The sequence below is a fragment of the Oncorhynchus keta genome, chromosome 17, assembly GCF_023373465.1.
Source record: "Oncorhynchus keta strain PuntledgeMale-10-30-2019 chromosome 17, Oket_V2, whole genome shotgun sequence".
In the NCBI taxonomy this organism is placed as follows: Eukaryota; Metazoa; Chordata; class Actinopteri; order Salmoniformes; family Salmonidae; genus Oncorhynchus; species Oncorhynchus keta.
Genome location: NC_068437.1, coordinates 8,150,299 through 8,173,960, shown reverse-complemented (window position 1 = coordinate 8,173,960; position 23,662 = coordinate 8,150,299). Strand labels below are relative to the sequence as shown.

Below are 23,662 nucleotides of genomic sequence, written 5' to 3'. Positions count from 1 at the left end.
GGCCCTGTTCCAGGACATGTTGAACCGGTTCGTATTCGTCTACCTTGATGACATCCTTGTCTTTTCCCAATCGGCTCAAGAACATGTTCTCCAGCGTCTTCTGGAGGACCAGCTTCTCATCAAAGCGGAAAAATGTGAATTCCATCGCTGCATCATCTCCTTGGGTACATCATAGCTGCAGGCAACATACAGATGGATCTTGAAAAGCTGAGAGCGGTGGTGGATTGGCTGCAACCCACCTCCAGAGGACAGCTGCAACACTTCCTGGGGTTCGCCAATTTCTACCTGGGGCTACAGCACCCGGGCTCCCCCCCCATCAGCGTTCACCTCTCCTAAGGTCCCGTTTACGTGGTCTACAGCTGTAAACCAGGCTTTCTTGGACCTCAAGCACCAATTCACTGGGGACCATCCTAATCCATCCGGATTCGTCCCGGCAGTTCGTGGTGGAGATTGACGCCTCAGTTGTGGGGGCTGTCCTGCCCCAGCGTTCGGCCCAAGACCAAAAGCTGCATCCCTGCTCAATATTCTTCTCCCATCGTCTCAACCCCACAGAAAGGAATTACGACGTAGGTAACTGGGAACTACTTGCAGTGAATATGGCATTGGAGGAGTGGAGGCACTGGTTAGAGGGTGGACCACCCAGGGCGGAACCACATATGGACAGATCAGATGAACCTGTAATATCTCTGCACTGCCAAGAGCCTCAACTCCAGGCAAGTTCGATGGGCCCTGCTGTTCACCCGATTTAATTTCACCCTCTCCTACCGCCCGGACTGGTACTTTGCTCTGTTCATCTTTGCCTCAATCCTGACTAGACTCCCAGTCCCCCGAAAAACATCCCCACAGCATGATGCAGCCACAACCATGCTTCACCATAGGGATGGTGCCAGGTTTCCTCCAGGCGTGAAGCTTGGCATTCAGGCCAAAGAGTTCAATTTTGGTTTCATCAGACCAGACAATCTTGTTTCTCATGGTCTGAGTGTCCTTTAGGTGCATTTTGTCAAACTCCAAGCAGGCTGTCAAGTGCCTTTTACTGAGGAGTGGCTTCCGTCTGGCCACTCTACCATGAAGGCCTGGTTGTTGGAGTGCTGCAGAGATCGTTGTCCAACTCCACAGAGGAACTCTGGAGCTCTTTCAGTGACCATTGTGTTCTTCTAGGAAGAGTCTTGGTGATTCCAAACCTCTTCCATTTAAGAATGATGGAGGCCACTGTGTTCTTGGGGACCTTCAATACTGCAGACATTTTTTGCTATCCTTCCCCAGATCTATGCCTTGACACAATCCTGTCTATAAGCTCTACCGACAATTCCTTCGACCCTATGGCTTGGCTTTTTGCTCTGACATACACTGTCAACTGTGGGACCTTTAATATAGACAGGTGTGTGCCTTTCCAAATAATGTCCAATCAATTGAATATACCACAGGTGGACTCCAATCAAGTTTTGTAGAAACATCTCAATGATGATCAATGGAAACAGGATGCACCTCAGCTCAATTTCGAGTCTCATGGCAAAGGGTCTGAATACTTATCTAAATAAGGTGTTTTTTAAATAAATTTGCACACATTTCTAAAAAACTGTTTTGGCTTTGTCATTATGGGGTATTGTGTGTAGATTCAAGAAAACATTTAATTTAATCAATTTTATAAGGCTGTGACGTAATGCTCTCAGTGTTCTAGGGAGTGACATCAAGTCTGCACCCTCTCGATTTCGCTAAACCAGATGTTGAGACTGGGTTACGCTATCCAATTTTTCTGGTCTCCCCCTCCTTACAAAGTGGTGTACATTTTGATATCATCACCAGAGAAAGTAGCAGCTCTGAAGTCAGATTGCGGAATTACTGGCAAAGGAGGTGGTCATAGTGGTTCACCCAGAACAGAGAAACAAGGGGTTTAACTCGCCCTACTTCCTGGTTCCAAAAAAGACAGGGGGCTTGAGGCAGCCTGAATGAGAGCATGACCAAACCACCCTTTCACATGCTCATGAAAAAAAATGTCTGCTGGAATGTATCCACCTAAACAACTTTTGCATGAGTGTAGACCTGAAGGATGCGTACTTTAATGTGCCGGTGACACCACGCCACAGGAAGTTTCTCCTCTATGCCTTCCAGGCAATAGCCATTTGGTTACTATCAGGCCCCTCTAACCTTTGCCAAATGTGTGGAGGCAGCTATAGAGCTATTGGGTTGCTAAGGAGTCAGTCCTGGCATATTTGGACGAACTGTTGGTTCTGTTGGCCCAGTCAGTAGACCTGGCAATCACACACAAGATGAGACTGGTGATGCATCTCACTAGGTTTCACAGTGATTTGGGAAAAGAGCATGCCATTTCCCAACTCAGCGGATTGTCTACTTGGGGCTTCAGCTAGACACTTCGGCAATGTTGGCACGACTTTTGGACTCCAGAAGAAAGGTCCCTTCTCTCTGCTCTCATGCGGTTCCATACATTGTGCATGGTAACTAGGCGCAGCTGGGCAAACCATCGTTGTAGCCTGCGCATGTGTAGCAGCCACAACGGGACTACAGTGTGGGCTGAAGACATAATTCACAACAGGGACATCATCGAGAGTGCTTAGAGCGGACATTAACCATTTGAAGAGACCAGTGTATACTCTCACACCCGGTGTCCCGATGGGAAGAGTCTCTTCTCACATTCCAGTCTCTACATATGCTTCTCTGACTGACTGGGGGGTATGCCAGACTCGAGCAGTGGAGAATGTGGTCTCCGTTGGCACGCCACATCTCCTACAGCTAGAGACTGTGCTGTTAGTTCTGATACATTTTTCTCACAGGCTTCAGGGCCGCGATGTGTTAGTCTGGTCAGACAACCGTACAACAGTGTCATACATCAATCGACAAGGAGGGGTCAGGTCTTCTGAGCTCCACCTGCTGGCAGAGAGACTATGGTTGTGGGCGCACGGGCACCTCCGCTCATTGACAGCCTATCATATCCAAGGCTGCCTCAATGAGGTAGCAGACCTCATGTCTTGAGGGGTCCACCGGCTTGTTGCCAGGTGGAAACGATTCTCTCAATCTTACAGTTCCTGTTTGACAAACAACGTTGGCCGTATGAACGTGTACGCCTCAGGGATTTCAGCTTGTCATGAGGGTTACGGTAGGGTGTTTGCTTTCAGCCATCTTCTCGTCAAACGTTTCCTTTTGGGAATGCAGCAACTGAGACCGGCAACTCGAACCACAGTTCCACAGTGGCATTTTACATTGGTACTCAATGCGCTCTGTGAGCCGCCATTCGAGCCCTTGGATGAGATTCCTTTTAAGATGTCTATTAAAACGGCGTTGTTACTTGCCCTGACCTTCGCTAAGCGTGACAATGATTTGTGCTCTCTGTCAACACAACCCAACTGTCTCACCATCAATGGCGACCTGAGCAGAGCAGTGGTACGTCCTAATCTGGCTTTTTAGCCTAAGATTATCAAGAGCCCCTACAGATCAGACTTTGGAGTTGTGGGCTTTCTCTTCACCTCCTCACATTGAGGAGATCGAGGAACAGATGCTATGTGGAGCGTACGGCACCAATTTGATTATCACCTTCAGCTGTTTGTATGCCACAGTGCTGCAGCACTTGGAAAGCAACTTTCTAAGCCGTGTTTACCTCACTAGCTTTGATGGTATTGCACAGAACTGCAGGGCACCCCTTGCCTTCTGGCGTTAGGGCTCATTCCACACGCAGAGTTGCAGCCTCTGTGGCTGTCTTTAGAGGTGTGGGAGTGGAGGATATTTGTGCGGCAGAGTCGTGGTTGACGCCTTCCCATTTTATCTGTTATCTCTTGAATGTGTCCTCGAGCTCTCTTGCGCAGTCTGTACTCAGCACCGCTGAGAGGACAGAGGTGGGGAGTATGGGTTATGTGCTGTCAGGACAGTGTTTTTGTACAGCCCTTCCTTGAGAGATTTACAGAGAAGCTGTTATGGGATTCTAACTTGCTGATGCAGTGTTTTTTGATCCATGGATATTTTTTCACCCACCAGTCTTTGACTGGGTGTGGCGATTTGATTGGGGTTGCCATACCTCCAAAATTATGTCTTTGTCATGCCTCCGTCAGTCATCTGGATAATTTTGTATTGCAAAAATGACTTGAATGGTCCACGGTAATATTTTGTTTGTTATATTCCAAGAACCCCCCCACAATCACACACACACACACCCATAGAAGTGGTGCTGTATGTTATGTGCGTCACTGTTTCCCGTCCGGGTAGTTGTTGTGTAGTTGCAAGTTTCAAGTGCTAGACAGTCTGCGATTTTATATTTATTGAAATTGAAACAGGATAGGGCCTCCTGAGTGGCGCAGTGGTCTAAGGCATTGCATCGCAATGCTAGCTGTGCCACTAGAGTATCTGGGTTCGAGTCCAGGCTCTGTCACAGCCGACCGCGACCGGGAGACCCATGGAGCGGCGCACAGTGTCATCTGGGCTAGGGGAGGGCTTGGCCTGCAGGGATGTTCTTATCCAATCACACACAACCGACTCCTGTGGCGGGCCGGGTGCAGTGCACGCTGACACGGTTGCGAGGTGCACAGTGGTTCCTCCGACACATTTATGTGGCTGGCTTCTGGGTTAAGTGGGCATTGTGTCAAGAAGCAGTGCAGATTGGTTGTGTTTTGGAGGACACATGGCTTTCGACCTTCGCATTCTCCCGAGTCCACACGGGAGTTTCAGCGATGAGAGAAGACTAACTACCAATTGGATATCATGAAATTGGGGAGAAAAACGGGTAAAAAATAAAATAAATAAATAATAAAATTTAAACAGGATTACGCAGGTCAATTCAAATGTCACAACACGTTCTAAACCGCTCTAGTGACAAAAACATTTTTTAAAATTGTTTCCATTTGTCCTCATGGCTGCTGGCTGCGCTTTGCCACCACCGAAAATAGTGAAGATTGCCCATTATTTTGTTTTTGTAAGGCCCCCCCCAAAAAGAGGCAGTGTGAGAACCTTTTCAAGTAAATAAATACATTTTAAAATTATAAATGATTTATTATTAGTAGTAAAGGGAGAGTGTAGGCTACTGTACTGGATAGGGCAGGTAATTTTGTGGGAGGACATATAAGAAAAGATTCTCCACTTCCAGTCCCTAGAGAGGGAAAACTGAGGACAGAGAAAAAAAGTAAGGGATAAACAACAATGTTCTTTATTTTACCTTGGAAATAATGACTGACGCAGCGGAGTTAATTTTTCCAAGGTAATTTACAGGGCGGAGGCGATTATCCTGCTTATAGTTGCCAAAGATAACAATATTAAAGCACACATTTACAAGTGAAAATTAAAAAATAATATAAGAGAATTCATACTTTCTCATCTTTTGGTTGCTAGAGAATTAGTTAGATATTTATGATATTTATGGACCTGACCCAGTTGTTTGTTCTTTATGTTCCGTTGCCATGCTCGTTGGCAACGTTCTTATCCATTGCTTGCTAACTAGCCAGCTAGGTACCACTAACACAGTCACAACCTAGTTGTTCGTTCTATATTTTCCGTTGCCATGCTTGCTGGCAAGGTTCTTGTCCCTTGCATGCTGCTAGCTAGCCAACTAGCTATGGCTACAAAGTCACTACCTCACATCCAGAATAACAGCAAAGTTTATTCAGTTTAAGCTGTTTATCCCGCTTTTACCACGGTTGCCAAAGTAAACAATACTAAGCACATATTTACTGGTAGAAATATATACATATTGTGTTGATATTTTCATTTACATAAGCAAATTCATGCTTTCTCATATTTAGGTTGCTAGAGATGCGACCCAGTCGTTCATTTTTGTTCCGTTGCCATGCTCGTTGGCAACGTTCTTATCCCTTGCTTGCTAGCGAGCCAGTTAGGTAGCGCTAACACAGTCACAATCTCTGCAGCCACAATAACAGAAAAGTATCTTATCTATTGACATTTATTTTGTATTTTATTTAATCTTTCTTTAACTAGGCAAATCCGTTAAGAACAAATTCTTATTTACAATGATGGCCTACCCCGACCAAACCTTAACCCAGATGACGCTGGGCCAATTGTGTCCCACCCTATGGGACTCCAAATCACAGCCAGTTGGATACAGCCTGGAATCGAACCAGGGTCTGTAGTGATACCTCTAGCACTGAGGTGCACTGCCTTAGACTGCTGCACCACTCAAGAGCCCTAGAATATTTGGATACATCCATAATAATGAGATGATAATGTCCGATTTTGCCTGGCAAAAGTTTGCCTTCTCGTCAAGACACTCATCAACACTGACTGTTAATTACGAGGAGATTAAATTGCATATCAACCACTAGGCTAGAAGCTAGCTAAATAGTTTGTCACTAGCAAACCTGCCAATATGACAACCAAATTCAAAAATATCAGTGGCAGAGGGGATAGGTGCTCCAGATACTCAAATAGTCTGAAGATGGACAGTTTTATTGCTTCTTTAATCAGAACAACAGTTTACAGCTGTGCTAACATGATTGCAAAATGGTTTTCTAATGATCAATTAGCCTTGTAAAATGATTCACTTGGATTAGCTAACATAACGTGCCATTTGGAACCCCGGCGTGATGATTACTGATAATGGGCCTCTGTACGCCTATGTAGAAATCTGCAGTTTCCAGCTACAATAGTCATTTACAACATTAACAATATATACACTGTATTTCTGATCAATTTGATGTTATTTTAATGGACAAAAAAAGTCTAAGTGACCCCAAACTTTTGAACGGTATTGTAGTTCTTAGAGATTATTCTGAACTGAAGACATGTGTAAGTGTAACCACGTAAAGTCTTAGCCTATTGGTGATAGTAATTTACTCTAAGTAGGCTGAAATATATCATGTACACTGTAATTTTTGGAGTTAATTCTTTCATGACCAATAAACTATATTAGTTGAATTGAGTAAATGCATTCCTCAAATTAGAGTAATTATTTGATTATACACTTAGTAGGTCTATTGGTAGTTGTTATATACACTACATATGCCTCAATAAATTAATGCTAGAACATTGGTCACCAGGATTATCTATTTGTGTCCAGCCTCTTAATAATCGCGTAACGATGATAGTTGGAAACATGTTCATCGTAGTCATAATGAGAGGTGAGATATAAGGCTCACTTCATTGACTAGATTCTTTCAGAGATGCACAGGGCCTTTTGTATTTTTTTTCACATAATATTGGAGTCAGATTGATAAATGTAGTTTATTATATTCAACATAACACCTACATAGTTGGATAACTTCCACCAACCTATATGTCTCTGTTCATTCTCAAATGAACATTTCCTTTATGTCTAGTTGTAAGATCTTCAATCTGATTTATTTGATTGTCACGCTCTCTCTCTCTCTCAGTATATCAGCTATGTGAATCAATTTAGCAGCTTATCATATGGCATGCATCCCCAATGCAGCCATAGGCCTACAGCATGATGGCATAACTGGCCTTCTGTCAGCTGAAGCAGAGAATAGCTAAACTCACACATTGTTTACATGTTGAGATATATGTTCTAAATTGAATATGATACCAGTAGACAATGTATGATTTTTGTACATGGCTTTATAAGTGCTGACATATAAAATGGTTTAGTGCTAATCCAACCCTTGTAAGTTAGGTACAGTATGAAAATAAGATGACAATCAGGCTACAGGAGATAAGCATTACAGGTAGCATTTTATGAGCATTTTATTTAATTAATTTCAGCAATGTTGCTTGGAAAATGATTGCAGTTATTCCCATAGACAATACATGGTTTCTCTATGTATCACTGATCCTGGATAAGCTAGTGACTGGGCTAACACGGCTAACCTTTAAGGTCAATAATAGAATCTATTGACGCACCGACGCGTCAATCTAAGTAACATAATGAATAAATCCCCATCAAAATCCGTCAATTTAAACTAGAGATGTTTTCTTCCATGGGCTGCGTCTCAATCCACCGTAATCACATATGGCGGCCACATCTCGGTGGAAGGTGGCCAAGCTACAGCGGTGTTTGTAAGACCATGAGACATCCCGAAAATCGGTCTTCTTGCGAAAACGTCTATAGCGTCTGAATGATGGTGTTCTCCGTTTTGCTCTACGAACCCCACAAGTATCACATGACTTGTCTGAAGGTAACCGTTTAAAAAATGTATGGTAGTATGGAGGTAGTTTTGTAGCTAAATGATCCATGGTATGACCCCCCTGATAGAAATTTAACTAACTTAGCTAGCTAGTTAGTTATACATAGGTAGTTTACAAGGTTAGCTGACTTTTCTCAAAACAAACTTCATTGTGCCTAGCTACTTCTTGTCCCTGATGCTAGCCTTTATTGCCAAATATCACTTCAGAAACATAAAAATAAAAGATTGTGATATAGCCAGCATTGTAGACCATTTCTCCCCTTTTGCTGCAGCTTTAGCTCATCTTGAAATAACAGAGATGCTGTGAAAACCCACCTTCGGAGCCCCGCCCAGGCAAGGAATTTGATTGGCTGGATGTGTTGCTCGGCATCACTGATTTACACTGGGTTCCGGCCACTGAGGTATAATAAGAACTGGAGTGTGCATCTAAGATGTCAGACTGTTTTCAAGGTAATCTACTCACGTTTCTCATACGCTGATTCATGGACAGTCTATCTGGGTTTCATCCGGTTTAAACACCCTAACATCACATGCATACTAGCACTGAGGACGCAATGCGAGCAGCGACAATGTCATCATGCTATCCAAAAACATGTCAGACATTGGATGAATATAAAATGTTAATACTGTATCTTCGGCTGCGCTTGCCCACGCCTCCGCTACAATTATTTGAATAATTTGATGAATGTTTTGTGCACAAAGGTGATGACTTAAGTATCTTATTAGGAATTTTTAAATATGACTTCTCTCTGTGGCCATCTATGAAAATTATCTTTTTGGGCAGGGTATCAGTTAAACTACAGTAACAAAACAACTCTGTAGGAGCAGTCGAAACTGTGCTTCTAGACCGGAACCTTGGTTCCGACCCCTCCTTAGCTGATTTCTGAAACCTTGGTCTCAGCCTAGGCTGGATTTGACCTTCTCATTAGATGGGAAGTGTTGAGTCCGGCATGGAGTACATTCTGGGCAACATAGGCGTTTGCCCTAAACCAATAGGAACGAAGCCCCCTATGGGGTGGAGTTTTACGACATACAGTACCAGTCAAAAGTTTGAACACACCTACTCATTCAAGGGGTTTTCTTTATTTTTACTATTTTCTACATTGTAGAATAAATATTGAAGACATCAAAAATATGAAATAACACATGTGAAATCATGTAGTAACCAAAAAAGTGTTAAACAAATCAAAGTATATTTTATAATTGAGATCCTTCAAAGTAGCCGCCCTTTGCTTTGACAGCTTTGCACACTCTTGGCATTTTCTCAACCAGCTTCACGAGGTAGTCACCTGGAATGCATTTCAATTAACAGGTGTGCCTTAAGTTACATTTGTGGAATTTCTTTCCTTGGTGAGTTTGAGCCAGTCAGTTGTGTTGTGACAAGGTGGGGATGGTATACAGAAGATAGCCCTATTTGGTAAAATACCATATCATGGCAAGAACATCTCAAATAAGCAAAGAGAAACCAGTCCATCATTACTTGAAGACATGAAGGCCAGTCAATCCGGAACATTTCAAGAAAGCGCTTGATGGTTTGAAGAAACTATGGCTGATGAAACTGGCTCTCAGGAGGACCGCCACAGGAAAGGAAGACCCAGAGTTACCTCTGCTGCAGAGGATAAGTTCATTAGAGTTAACTGAACCTCAGATTGCAGCCCAAATAAATGCCATGCAGAGTTCAAGTAACAGACACATCTCAACATCAACTGTTCAGAGGAGACTGCGCGAATCAGGCCTTCGTGGTAAAATTGCTGCAAAGAAACCACTACTAAAGGACCCCAATAAGAAGAGACTTGCTTGGGCCAAGAAACACAAGCAATGGACATTAGACCAATCCTTTGGTCTGATGAGTCCAAATTTGTGATTTTTAGTTCCAACTGTTGTGTCTTTGTGAGACGCAGAATAGGTGAATGGATGATCTCTGCATGTGTAGTTCCCACTGTGAAGCATGGAGGAGGATGTGTGGGGGTGCTTTGCTGGTGACACTGTTTGATTTATTTAGAATTCAAGGCACACTTAACCAGCATGGTACCATAGCATTCTGCAGCAATACACCAACCCATCTGGTATGCACTTAGTCCCACTATCATTTGATTTTCAACAGGACAATGACCCACCACACCTCCTGTCTGTGTAAGGGCTATTTGACCAATAAGGAGAGTGATGGAGTGCTGCATCAGATGACCTGGCCTCTACAATCACCCAACATCAACCCAATTGAGATGATGTGAGATGAGTTGGACCGTAGATGCTCAGCATATGTGGGAACTCCTTCAATACTGTTGGAAAAACATTCCAGGTGAAGTTGAGAACGCCAGGAGTGTGCAGAGAACGCCAGGAGTGTGCAAAGCTGTCATCAAGGCAAAAGGTGTCTACTTTGAAGAACCTCAAATATAAAATATATTTGGATTTGTTTAACACTTTTTTTGGTTACTACATGATTCCATATATGTTAGTTCATAGTTTTGATGTCTTCACTATTACTCTACAATGAAGAAAATAATTTAAAAAAAAACACTTGAATGAGTAGGTGTGTCCAAACTTTTGACTGGTACTGCATAACGATACTTACTCGGAATTGTAACTCCAGTTATATGAGAAAAGTGGAGGCCCATAGGGCTTCGACCCCTGCCCGATCTCAGGACTCTCGTTGAAAATCTTTTTGGGGGAGGGAGATTGAGGGGAAATAGCCTCAATATATTGGGGCACCTGTACTCTCATACCCTCAAGGTGTGTGCATAATTAATTATCTCAGGCAATGCTGCTGCTGCTGCAGCAGGGTAAACCAATAGGAGCGAAGCCTCCCTATCTACTCATATGACTGGAGTTACAATTCCTAGTAACTATCGTTCTTCTCTTTGCAATAAAGAAGCTTTTTATTTAATTCCATTTGTCCTCCAAGTATTGCTGAATCGCCTCTCAACCTCAACACTTCCTTCATTGCCAACAAGCTCAAACCTTTTGCAATATTACCATTGCATAGATCTTTTCAACTCATGAAGGAACAAACAAATCTTATTACATGCATGAGAGGATATAACAGTGTTATATCAGTGTGGAGATCTACATTATGAGTTTGTTTCTACTGTAACTCATCCTGTATCATAAACGTGTATATTGTATAAGCCTAGTATGGAATCTATCAGTTTTTGATACATTCTGTTACAATCCACTTTAGTTATACCATTGTAGTGATCTATAAGAATATTTCATTATGCTTCATATATATATATATATAGCTTGACATACAGTGCCTTCAGAAAGTATTCATACCCCTTGACTTAATCCACATGTTGTTGTGTTACAGCCTGAATTAAATATTGTTTTCCCTCACCCATCTATGCACAATATCTCATAATGACAAAGTGAAAACATGTTTTTAGAAATTTGGCCATATTTATTGAAAATTAAATACAGAAATATCTAATTTACATAATTATTCACACCCCTGAGTCAATACTTTGTTGAAGCACCTTTGGCAGCGATTACAGCTGAGTCTTTCTGGATAGGTTTCTAAGACCTTTCCACACCTGGATTGTGCCACATTTGCCTATAATTCTTGCCTATTGGTCATTTCTAGACAACCAATTTTCAGGTCTTGCCATAGATTTTCAAGTAGATTTAAGTCAAAACTGTAACTCGGGCCACAGGAACATTCATTGTCTTCTTGGCAAGCACTTGCAGTCACTACAGACCCTGGTTCAATTCTAGGCCGTATCACAACCAGCCGTGATTGGGAGTCCCATAGGGCGGTGTACAATTGGTCCAATGTCGTCCGGGTTATGGTTTGGCCGGGGTTGGCCGTCATTGTAAATAAGAATTTGTTCTTAACTGACTTGCCTAGGTAAAGGTTAAAAAATAAATGGTGTTGGAGGAAACACCTTAAAACTTGTGACCGAACTCAGCGTGTATGCGCCCGGCCTGCCACAAGGAGTCGCTAGAGCACAATGGAACAAGGACATCCCGGCAGGCCAAACCCTCCCATAACCAGGACAACACTGGGCCAATTGTGCTCAGCTTCATGGGTCTCCTGGTCACAAATGGTGAAAACCCTGAGCGGTTTCCTTCCTCTCCGGCAACTGAGTTCATAAGGATGCCTTTATCTTTGTAGTGACAGGGTGTATTGATACACCACCAAAAGCGTAATTAATAACTTGACCATGATCAAAGGGGTATATTCCATGTGTGCTTTTTTTTACCCATCTACCAACAGGTGCCCTTCTTTTTGAGGCATTGGAAAACCTCCCTGTTCTTTGTGATTAAATCTGTGATTGAAATTTACTGCTCAAATGAGGGCCCTTACAATTGTCTGTATGTATGGGGTACAGAGATGGGGTAGTCATTCAAAAATCATGTTTAACACTATTATTGCACACAGAGTGAGTCCATGCAACTTATTAAACAGATGTTTACTCTTGAACGTATTTAGGCTTGCATAACAAAGGGCTTGAATTCTTATTGACTCAAGACATTTCAGCTTTTCATTTTGTATTAATTTGTATTGTGGGGTATTGTGCATAGGCCAGCTTGAAAAAACCCTAAATGTAATCTATTTTAAATCCAGGCTGTAACACAACAATATGTAGAAAAAGTAAAGGGGTGTGAATACTTTCGGAAGGCACTGTATCATAAACAACTATTCTCAAATTATAATAAAAACATGGCGCACTTGTAAAGGGCGCTTGCCCACGCCTCATATTCACAGCAGCCGTCACCAGAAATCATATGCAGCGGTTCTTCATGCATTTTTGATACTTGGCATAACCGTTTTATTATGTCGAACGCCCATTCAACACTGAAAATGAATGCAGATTGACTAGCTATGAAAAAGAGACGAAAGTAATTGGTGCTTTGTCATCAATCGACAATAAGGACAAAATAGTGTAAATGCGCAGGATTGGGACCGTGGCAAGTCAAAACAGCAACAAATTGCTCCGCGTATTTCTATGAACCGAGTGCTACTTCTCTCCAGATGAGTTTCACTGAGTTTACATCCGGGTTTTTTCCCTAGGCAATGGAAGGCGTAGTACCCATGTTCCTTAGGCAAAGTGAAATAAATTCGCAGCACCGTGACAAAAAAATAGTTCGCTTTTCAAACACATTTTCGTTTCACCTTGTGACGAAAATCGACTCAAAATTAATAACTTCAACGATATACTATTAATTAATCAATCGATTTGGCGTACAACGGCTACAATTGTCACATTTAAAAATAGTTTTCCTACCCCCTTCTTCTCCCTTCTCTTGAGCGCATTGATAACGGTTGTGTTCAGGCTGTGGTGAATGAGATTGAAGAAGAGTTCTTGTTTTGTATCTCAGTTTCTCTCTTTTTGGACAAATTTTATTTAAACAAATAAAAATATACTACGGAGATCTCAGACTCTAATCAATGGAGGGTATTTTAATATTTACATCATAATTGTATCGGATATTCGGTAGAGAGGTATTGGGCTGTTTTGTAAATATTTATTTAATAAATTTCTGAGGAGAGAAGGACTGCTGCTGAGTAGAGTGGAGGGTAAGTGCACGTTGGGATCTTTTATTATCATTTGAAGTTTCATTTTCATTGTTTAGAAACTTTCATTGTTTTCACATGCATTTGATCCCTATATCCGTAAATCGTCGTGTGTTATTATAGGCAAGATGGCTTGAAGGATACTGTTTTTTGTTCATAGCTATTTCTTATGATAGGAGTTGGATGATACTCTAGCTAGCGAAGTGCCCTGCTATTGGAGGGCAGCGGACATAGCTAGCTAGAAAGGGGTTGATTCTAACTTGTAACCACCAGCGCGTGCCTATTTGTGATAATTTAGTCAAATTTTATATTTGAAGCTATCCCCAAAATATTTTTCTTAATTTTATGCTACCGGTGTTTTTATTTTATAATTACTTAGCTACCTAGATTGACAGCTAGCTTGTTTTCTAACGTACATTTAGGGTTGACAGTTTTATGTAGCGAGCTAGCTAGCTTGCTCTTGTAGTGATTGGCTGCTGTGAAAGCTCGACCTGTACCAGCCGGTTATTTTAGCTTGCGAAGAGGCTAGCTAACGTTAGCTAGTTGACGTGGATGTCTATGTATACCTTTTTTTTAGTTGGTGATAGCTTATTTCTGAAACGAGTTTTAAATCGTGAAAGTTAACTAATAAAGTCTGACTCCATCCCATTGGCTAACAACGTGATGTTGTTCTCTCTAGTTTGCACCAACTAGCTATGTAACAAGCCATTTCTAGCTAACGTTACCTGGCTAACGAAGTCGAATTAAACGCGCGCAAGATGGCTAGCTATTTGTACTCTTATAAATGAAAGTTATAAAACACTTGTTTTGTTGACGCTGAAATACCGTTAGTATAAAATATTATATAATAACATGTTAGCTCAGTATGAAAACATTACAATTCGAAACCCATCATGTAAAATGTCTTAGGTAAATTTATATTTTGATACACATCTTACCTAGGCCTAGCGCTCAATGGTATGTGATGATGGTGCCTGAAGTTTACCTAACCGGCTAGCTAGCTACCTACCTACCTAACTTATTCAGATCCAAAGAGACTGCGCCTTGAAAGCAGTCCAACTAGATAGTGGTATTAAAACAAGCCAATAAGAGAAGTCGCTGTTATCTATTTCAGACAGAAAAAGACAATGCAACTGGTAGCATGGCATTGTGCAAAGCCGGGCCAAATAGTGCTACAGAGGAGTTTGGGCCCTTATGTTATGAAAACGAATCAACTAGCTCACGGAGTAATTTTATAGACTGCACGCCATATTAATCATTATGAAAAATGTAGCTTACTGTTTGCCCCCCAAAATGCTCTAAAATGGCCAAAATGAGGGCCATTTAGGATGTTTGTGTAAGGTCATGTGTCTATGCAGTACAGTTTATTTACAAGGTAACCTTATTTAACTAGGAAAAGTACGATGAGGTCTTCATCAAGGCATCATAAAGGTTCCAAATCCTTACGCTTCACAGAACTGAACAAAAGTGGATTGTCCCTTTTGTGTGGGTGTATGTAGGCCTAGGCCTTTTTGTGTGCATGTGTATTTAGATCAATCCCCAATGCTGGCTTTAAAAATAACCCCAAACCATAAAACAATACTGTGAGGTTGTAATCTTCTATCTCTAGCATAAATGAAGTGAAATCGTGTTGAATGGAAGAGAGCGAGGTTGCTCTGTTGGCACTGACAGGGTAGGAGATGAGGTGGCTGTCGTTCTGTGCGTCTCAGCTCGGCAGGTTAATTACTAGACTGAACCGCACGCCGTTACTCTGATAAAGGCTACCTGCTTAAATGGTCTTGTAATCTATTATTTTCTGAACATTAGATGACGTAGAGATTACTTAGATCCTGTGAAAGCGAAATTTGATAGAAATTATACACCCAATTGTAAGCTAAGTAATGGGTTTTTTAGACTGTTCTACTGCTGGTCTGTAGGACGTCTCCATACTGTAGAATGGCCACTGGAATTGTTATGAAGTGACTCAAGCTTTAAATTACACTTACTTACTCAGCTTTTCTAGCTTCATAAAATCAACCTCTATAAAGAAAATACTTTCATGGAAAGTAACTGTAGCCCACCTAATGAACTATGTGAGATTTCCTGATTACGTTTCACACTAGTAGGTTTCAAACCAATCTTTGTCATGAGGAAGCATGGGTACTGGATTGTACAGGTGGTATAGATCAGAAGTAGGGAAACCGAAAGGAGCCAAGGGCTAGTATTGCGACCCACTGCTACCGATGGACTGTTATACGATATATGATATTATTGTCTGTTATGACCACAACCATACATGAGAATTTATTTTTGGTTAACCCACATTTGGTTGTGAATTGTCCTGCAGGTTGTCCACTCATGTTTAACATGACAGACTTCAGTATGGCATCGCTGTATTACTGTCACCTTACAAGTGACTTTGGCTCGGTTGCTTTGGTGGATTTCCAACATTGGGATAACTTAAACATGCTGAAAGTCCCATTTGTGGTGGTGGGGAATCTCATGTACGCCTAATGGGCTCTGCTTGTCCTGTCTTGCAGGGAGTCGGAGAGATTGGAGACCAGTCACACTGCCAGGTGGTGAGTACTGCAACAGCTCCCGTTGTAATTGTTCTCTTGGCCCGGAAATCAATCGGACTGGACGGCTGTAACAAGGCCTCGGACAGACTCGCTGGTTTCCTGGTTCTCACTGTCTATTAATTGTTGAGCCACGGAACCAGGCAAATGGATGCTTTTGTGAACTTGGATTTTAGTCATTGCTCTGCGAATGTTATTTCCGAGTTGTTTTATTTACTCTCGTGCATGCGGAGAACAAAAATCCCAATTCAGAAGACAACGGATTTGTCTTTTTATTTTTACATTGCACGCAGATCCATAAACAAAGGCGGTCGTGCAGGATTTAAAGTGCTGTCTCTTTGGCATAGTAATACTCTGGGCCTTTGAATCAATGAGCTTTACACAGATGCATATCATAATTACAGTCCCTTTAGATCTGTCAGGCGGGCAGTTGGCGTAAACACAAGTTCCCTTTCAGTCGGTACTTTCTGTCAGGTTTTCGGTTAGGAACATGTGGTTCCGGACAACGTGACTGGCAAGATTTTGATTTACAGGACATTTGAGAAATTGACGGGACATCCAAATGCATTGGGTGTGTAACGCATACGTTTGGCCACCCACGGTGCTCAAAATCACATTTCTATTATTGTAATTCACCATAACAGAATAGAAATTATTAGCCTGTAAAGTTGTAATAAACTATAATGATGTTCTTATACCAACGCAAAAGGGTTCATGAAAAGCAAAACATTTCCCGTTGGATTTTCATCTCTGCTGTATATAACAAATGAATATATATATATTTTTTAATGTAGCCCAGAAGAACAAGTCGCATAAACAGAAAAAACTTCAAAATATATTTCTATAATATAATTTGAGAATAACCTGTCCTATAGGACATTTTAATTAATACATAACAAAACAGCTGTTTTCAAATACAATCTATGCCTCTCATTTAATTGAACTTAGGCATGAACATTTTAATTTGGTCGAATAAATAATAAAACATGTCTGTCTAGGAACGCCAGGGCCTGCCCAACCCACACCCCATTTCTGCTGTGATTCAGTACCACAGCAGTGGAAAAAGGCCACTCTAGGCACCCACAAAATTAAGAAATTATTAAATTGATGTAGGACAATAAAATTCAATATGTAAGTAAATCAAATTCGTTAAGTATTCTTCATTGAGTAAGCATATTTTACAATGCTCCTGTGAAACGAGGCCCGCGCCTTGCATTTATGAAAGCACTTGTTTCCAAAGATCTAATTTTCTCACTCTTAAGTTCTACTGGATGATGTTAATAAATGTTATGTTTATTCTACATTGAACCAAAACATTTACAAAACGTGTAAAGTGTTGGTACCATGTTTCATCAAATCAAAGCAAAGTTTATTTGTCACGTGCGCTGAATACAACAGGTGTAGTAGACCTGAACGTGAAATGCTTACTTACAGGCTCTAACCAATAGTGCAAAAGAGGTATTAGGTGAACTATAGGTAAGTAAAGAAATAAAACAACAGTAAAAAGACAGGCTATATACAGTAGCGAGGCTACATACAGACACCGGTTAGTCAGGCTGATTGAGGTAGTATATGTACAAGAGGTCGACCGATTGATCGGTTTGGCTGATTTAATTAGGGCCGATTTCAAGTTTTCATAACAATCGGAAATTGGTATTTTTGGACACCGATCTGGCATATATTTAAAAATGTAAAAAAAATATATATAGTTTTTTACACCTTTATTTAACTAGGCAAATCGGTTAAGAACACATTCTTATTTTCAATGACGGCCTAGGAACGGTGGGTTAACTTCTTGATGCACCCATTCCGTTAGCGGGATCATTTTTGTCAACATCCTCTGAGTTGCAGAGCGCCAAATTCAAATTAAATTACAAAAAATATTTAATTTTCATGAAATCACAAGTGCAATATAGCAAAACACAGCGTAGCTTGTTGTTAATCCACCTGGCGTATCAGATTTCAAAAAAGCTTTTCGGCGAAAGAGTACCAAGCGTTTATGTAAGGACATCTCTCTCAGCTGACAAAACATTACAAACAGCTAGCAGCAAAGTAGATTGGTCACAAAAGTCAGAAAAGCAATAAAATGAATCGCTTACCTTTTATGATCTTCGGATGTTTGCACTCACGAGACTCCCAGTTACACAATACCTCCATTTGGTTGGCGTGTTATGTTCAGAAATCCACAGGCTCGAGCGGTCACGACATCGCAGACCAAGTAGTATCCGTAAAGTTCGTAGAAACATGTCAAACGTTTTTTATAAACAATCCTCAGGTTGTTTTTCAATATATAATCGATAATATTTCAACTGGACCTTGGCTTTTTCAATAGGAGTGAGAGAGAAAATGTCTGCTCCACTCTGTTGGCGCATGCAAAACGCTGCTGGGCACCCAGCCATCCACTGATGCGATGTGATCTTTCTCGCTCATTTTTCAGAATAAAAGCCTGAAACTATGTCTAAAACTGTTCAGACCACGTGGAAGCAATAGGAAAAGGAATCTGGTTGATATCCCTTTAAATGGAGGGAAGGCATGCAATGGAATAGGGAGCTTTCAAAATAGAAGGCACTTCCTTTTTGGATTTTCCTCATGTTTTCGCCTGCAATATCAGTTATGTTCACAGACAATAATTTTGACAGTTTTGGAAACTTTAGTGTTTTCTATCCTAATCTCATATGCATATTCTAGCTTCTGAGCCTGAGAAATAGGCAGTTTAATTTGGGTACGTTTTTCATCCAAACATCAAAATACTGCCCCCTACACTCAACAGGTTAACTGCCTTGTTCAGGGGCAGAAAGACAGATTTTTACCTTGTCAGCTCGGGGATTCAATCTTGCAACCTTACAGTGAACTAGTCCAACGCTCTAACCACCTGATTACATTGCATTCCTCCTGTTACGCGAATGCAGTAAGCCAAGTTAAGTTGCTAGCTAGCATTAAACTTATCTTACAAAAAGCAATCAATCAGTCATATTCACTAGTTAACTACACATGGTTGATGATATTACTAGTTTATCTAGCGTGTCCTGCGTTGCATATAATCGATGCGGTGCGTATTCGTGAAAAAGGACTGTTGTTGCTCCAATGTGTACCTAACCATAAACATCCATGCCTTTCTTAAAATCAATACACAGAAGTATATATCTTTTAACCTGCATATTTAGCTAAAAGAAATCCAGGTTAGCAGGCAATATTAACCATGGGAAATTGTCACTTCTCTTGCGTTCATTGCACGCAGAGTCTGTGTATATGCAACAGTTTGGGCCGCCCAATTTGCCAGACATTTACGTAATTATGGCATAACATTGAAGGTTGTGCAATGTAACAGGAATATTTAGACTTAATGATGCCACCCATTAGATAAAATACGTAACGGTTCCGTATTTCACTGAAAGAATAAACGTTTTGTTTTCGATATGATAGTTTCCGGATTCGACCATCTTAATGACCAAAGGCCCGTATTTATGTCTGGTATTATGTTATAATTAAGTCTGGTATTATGTTATAATTAAGTCTGGTATTATGTTATAATTAAGTCTATGATTTGATAGAGCAGTCTGACTGAGCGGTGGTAGGTACCAGCAGGCTCGTAAGCATTCATTCAAATTTTGCCAGCAGCTCGTCTCTGTGCTTCAAGCATTGCGCTATTTATGACTTAAAGCCTATCAACTCCCGAGATTAGGCTGGTGTAACCGATGTGAAATGGCTAGCTAGTTAGCGGGGTGCGCGCTAATAGCGTTTCAAACGTCACTCGCTCGGAGACTTGGAGTGGTTGTTCCCCCTGCTCTGCATGGGTAACGCTGCTTCGAGGGTGGCTGTTGTTGATATTTTCCTGGTTCGAGCCCAGGTAGGATCGAGGAGAGGGACGGAAGCTATACTGGCAATACTAAAGGGCCTATAAGAACATCCAATAGTCAAAGGTTAATGAAATACAAATGGTATAGACAGAAATAATCCTATAATTCCTATAATAACTACAACCTAAAACTTTGGGAATATTGAAGACTCATGTTAAAAGGAACCACCAGCTTTCATATGTTCTCATGTTCTGAGCAAGGAACTTAAACGTTAGCTTTCTTACAACATTGAGAGCATCCTAATTTGAACATGTTTCATTATTTATTTGAGGCTAAATAGATTTTATTGATGTTTTATATTAAGTTAAAATAAGTGTTATTTCAGTATTGTTGTAATTGTCATTATTGCAAATACATTTTTTTTTTAAATCGGCCGATTAATTGGTATCGGCTTTTTTGGTCCTCCAATAATCTGCATCGGCGTTGAAAAATCATAATCGGTCGACCTCTAATTACCAACCTTTCAAAGCACTTCATGGTTATGGACGTGAGTGCTACCGGTCTGTACTCTTTTAGGCAGGTTGCCTTTGTGTTCTTGGGTACAGGGACTGTGGTGGTCTGCTTGAAACATGTTGGTATTACAGACTCAATCAGGGACATGTTGAAAATGTCAGTGAAGACACCTGCCAGTTGGTCAGCACATGCCCGGAGCACACGTCCTGGTAATCCGTCTGGCCCCGCAGCCTTGTGTATGTTGACGTGTTTAACCTATCTGGTATATGTGGGACGCTAGCGTCCCTCTTGGCTGAAAGCCAGAGAAAATGCAGAGCGACAAATAAAAATAAATTACTATAAAAATCTAACTTTCATGAAATCACACATGTAAGATACCAGCTTAAAGCGACACATGTTGTGAATCCAGCCAACATGTCAGATTCCAAAAAGGCTTTTTGGCGAAAGCAAACGATGCTATTATCTGAGGATAGTAAACAAAGCGAGAGAACATATTTCAACCCTGCAGGCAAAACACAAAATGCAGAAATAAAAATATAAATCTTGCCTTACCTTTGACGAGCTTCTTCTGTTGGCACTCCAACATGTCCCATGAACATGACAAATGGTCCTTTTGTTCGATTAATTCCGTCCATATATATCCAAAATGTCAATTTGTTTGGTGTGTTTGATCCAGAAAAACACTGGTTCCAACTTGCGCAACATGACTACAAAATATCTCAAAAGTTACCTGTAACTTTGCCAAAACATTTAAAACAACTTTTTTTTATACAACTTTAGGTATTTTTTAAAGTGTTCAATACAGGAAGAAAACAAACTGATGCTACTTCTTCATTACACAAAGGAAAAACCTCAATCAATTTCTGACATCCATTGGAAGCGATAGGAACTGCAAGAAGTTCCCTTAGAAATCTGGATTCCCAATGAAAACCCACTGAAAAGAGTGACTAATAATAATTCTGAATGGTTTTTCCTCTGGGTTTCGCCTGCTACATAAGTCCTGTTATACTCACAGACATGATTCAAACAGTTTTACAAACTACAGAGTGGTTTCTATCCACATCTACTAATACTATGCATGTCTTATCTTTTTGGGATGAGTAGCAGGCAGTTGAATTTGGGCTTGCATTTAATCCGTACGTGAAAATACTGCCCCGTCACCAAGAAGTTAAAGGTCTTACTCACATCGGCCACGGAGAGCATGATCACAGTCGTCCGGAACAGCTGATGCTCTCATGCATGCCTCAGTGTTACTTTCCTCGAAGCGAGCATAGAAGTGATTTAGCTCATCTGGTAGGCTCGTGTCACTGGGCAGCTCGCGGCTGTGCTTCCCTTTGTCGTCTGTAATAGTTTGCAAGCCCTGCCGCATAAGTCGAGCGTCGGAGCTGGTGTAGTATGATTGAATCTTAGCCCTGCATTGACTCTTTGCCTGTTTGATGGTTCGTCGCAGGGCATAGCAGGATTTCTTGTAAGCTTGAAAGCGGCAGCTCTACCCTTTAGCTCAGTGTTGATGTTGCCTGTAACCCATGGCTTCTGGTTGGGGTATGTACGTACAGTCACTGGGAGGAATGTCCTCGATGCACTTATTGATAAAGCCAGTGACTGATGTGGTGTACTCCTTAATGCCATCGGAAGAATCCCGGAACATGTTCCAGTCTGTGATAGCAAAACAGTCCTGTAGTTTAGCATCTGCTTCTTCTGACCACTTTTTTATAGACCGAGTCACTGGTGCTTCCTGCTTTAATTTTTGCTTGTAAGCAGGAATCAGGAGGATAGAGTTGTGGTCGGATTTATCAAATGGAGGGCGAGCGAGAGCTTTGTACCCGTCTCTGTGTGTGGAGCAAAGGTGATGTAGAAATGTTTTCCCCTCTGGTTGCACATTTAACATGTTGATAGACATAAATCAACAGCCACGAGAAGTATAGCTGAAAACTCTCTAGGCAAGTAGTGTGGCCTGCAATTTATCACAATATACTCCTCTTCTAACGGCAGCTTTCCCACTCGCCTTCTCCGGGTCCTGACCAGGCACCGACTCTTTGTCATCTTTGTCACTTCCTCTTGCAAATAACGGGGATGTCAACCCTGTGGGGTGTTCGGAGAATGTCTTGTGCGTCCTCCTTGTTGTAGAAAAAAATCTTTGTCTAATCCGAGTTGAGTGATCCCTGTCCTGATATCCAGAAGCTCTTTTTTGGCGTAAGATACGGTTGCAGAAACATTATGTTACAATAAGTTACAAATAACGCGGGAAAAAACACATAATAGCACAATTGGTTGGGTGCCCGTAATACTGCTGCCATTTCTTCCGGCGCCATTTTTATGAGCTGATATACAAGATCCCCAAAGTTTTCCATAGGCACACTAAGATGATTTCTCTCAAATGTTTTGCACAAATTTGTTTACATCCTTGTTAGTGAGCATTTCTCCTTTGCCAAGATAATCCATCCACCTGGCAGGTGTGGCATATCAAGAAGCGGATTAAATGGCACGATAATTACACAGGTGCACCTTGTGCTGGGGGCAATAAAGGCCACTCTAAAATGTGCCGTTTTGTCACACAACACAATGCCACATATGTATCAAGTTTTGAGGGAGCGTGCAATTGGCATGCTGACTGCAAGAATGTCCACCAGAGCTGTTGCCAAAAAATGTAATGTTAATTTCTTTACCATAGGCTGCCTCCTTTTATAGAATTTGGCAGTACTTCCAACTGCCCTCACAAGCGCAGAACACGTGTAACCACTCCAGCCCAGGACCTCCACATCCGGCTTCTTCACCCATGGGTTTGTATGAGACCAGCCACCCGGACGGCTGATGAAACTGTGGGTTTGCACAAACAAAGAACTTCTGCACAAACTGTCAGAAACCATCTCGGGGAAGTTAATCTTAGAACCCCTCATCCCGGATCCGGGATCGTGACTACTGCTCAAGCTCATTACCATAACGCAACGTTAACGATTTCTGAAAATCGCAAATGAAATTAAATAAATATGCCTGTTCTCAAGCTTAGCCTTTTCTTAACAACACTGTCATCTCAGATTTTCAAAATATGCTTTTGAACCATAGAAAATCAATAATTTGTGTAAGAGTGTTGATAGCTAGCTTAGCATTTAGCGTAGCATTTAGCACGCAACATATTCACAAAAACCAGCAAAGCAATCAAATAAAAATAATTTACCTTTGAAGAACTTC

The 23,662-nt window shown here is 41.3% G+C and overlaps 1 protein-coding gene and 1 long non-coding RNA gene across 6 annotated transcripts in view; both read left to right on the top strand.

Moving 5' to 3' along the window:
* Window positions 1–23,662, top strand: part of LOC127908187 (uncharacterized) — a 204,259-nt gene that overhangs the window by 89,672 nt on the left and 90,925 nt on the right. The gene's annotated exons all lie outside the window — the stretch shown is intronic.
* The window catches only part of phf21ab (PHD finger protein 21Ab), a 79,951-nt gene continuing 69,621 nt past the window's right edge, over window positions 13,333–23,662 (top strand). The window contains exons 1-2 of one of the 5 annotated variants that reach the window (XM_052465375.1): window positions 13,333–13,611; window positions 16,128–16,166. The gene's annotated coding sequence lies outside the window, so the exon portion shown is untranslated. The remainder of the gene's footprint in view (window positions 13,612–16,127; window positions 16,167–23,662) is intronic. The other 4 variants (XM_052465377.1, XM_052465378.1, XM_035790524.2 and 1 more) reach the window with 4 other exon arrangements.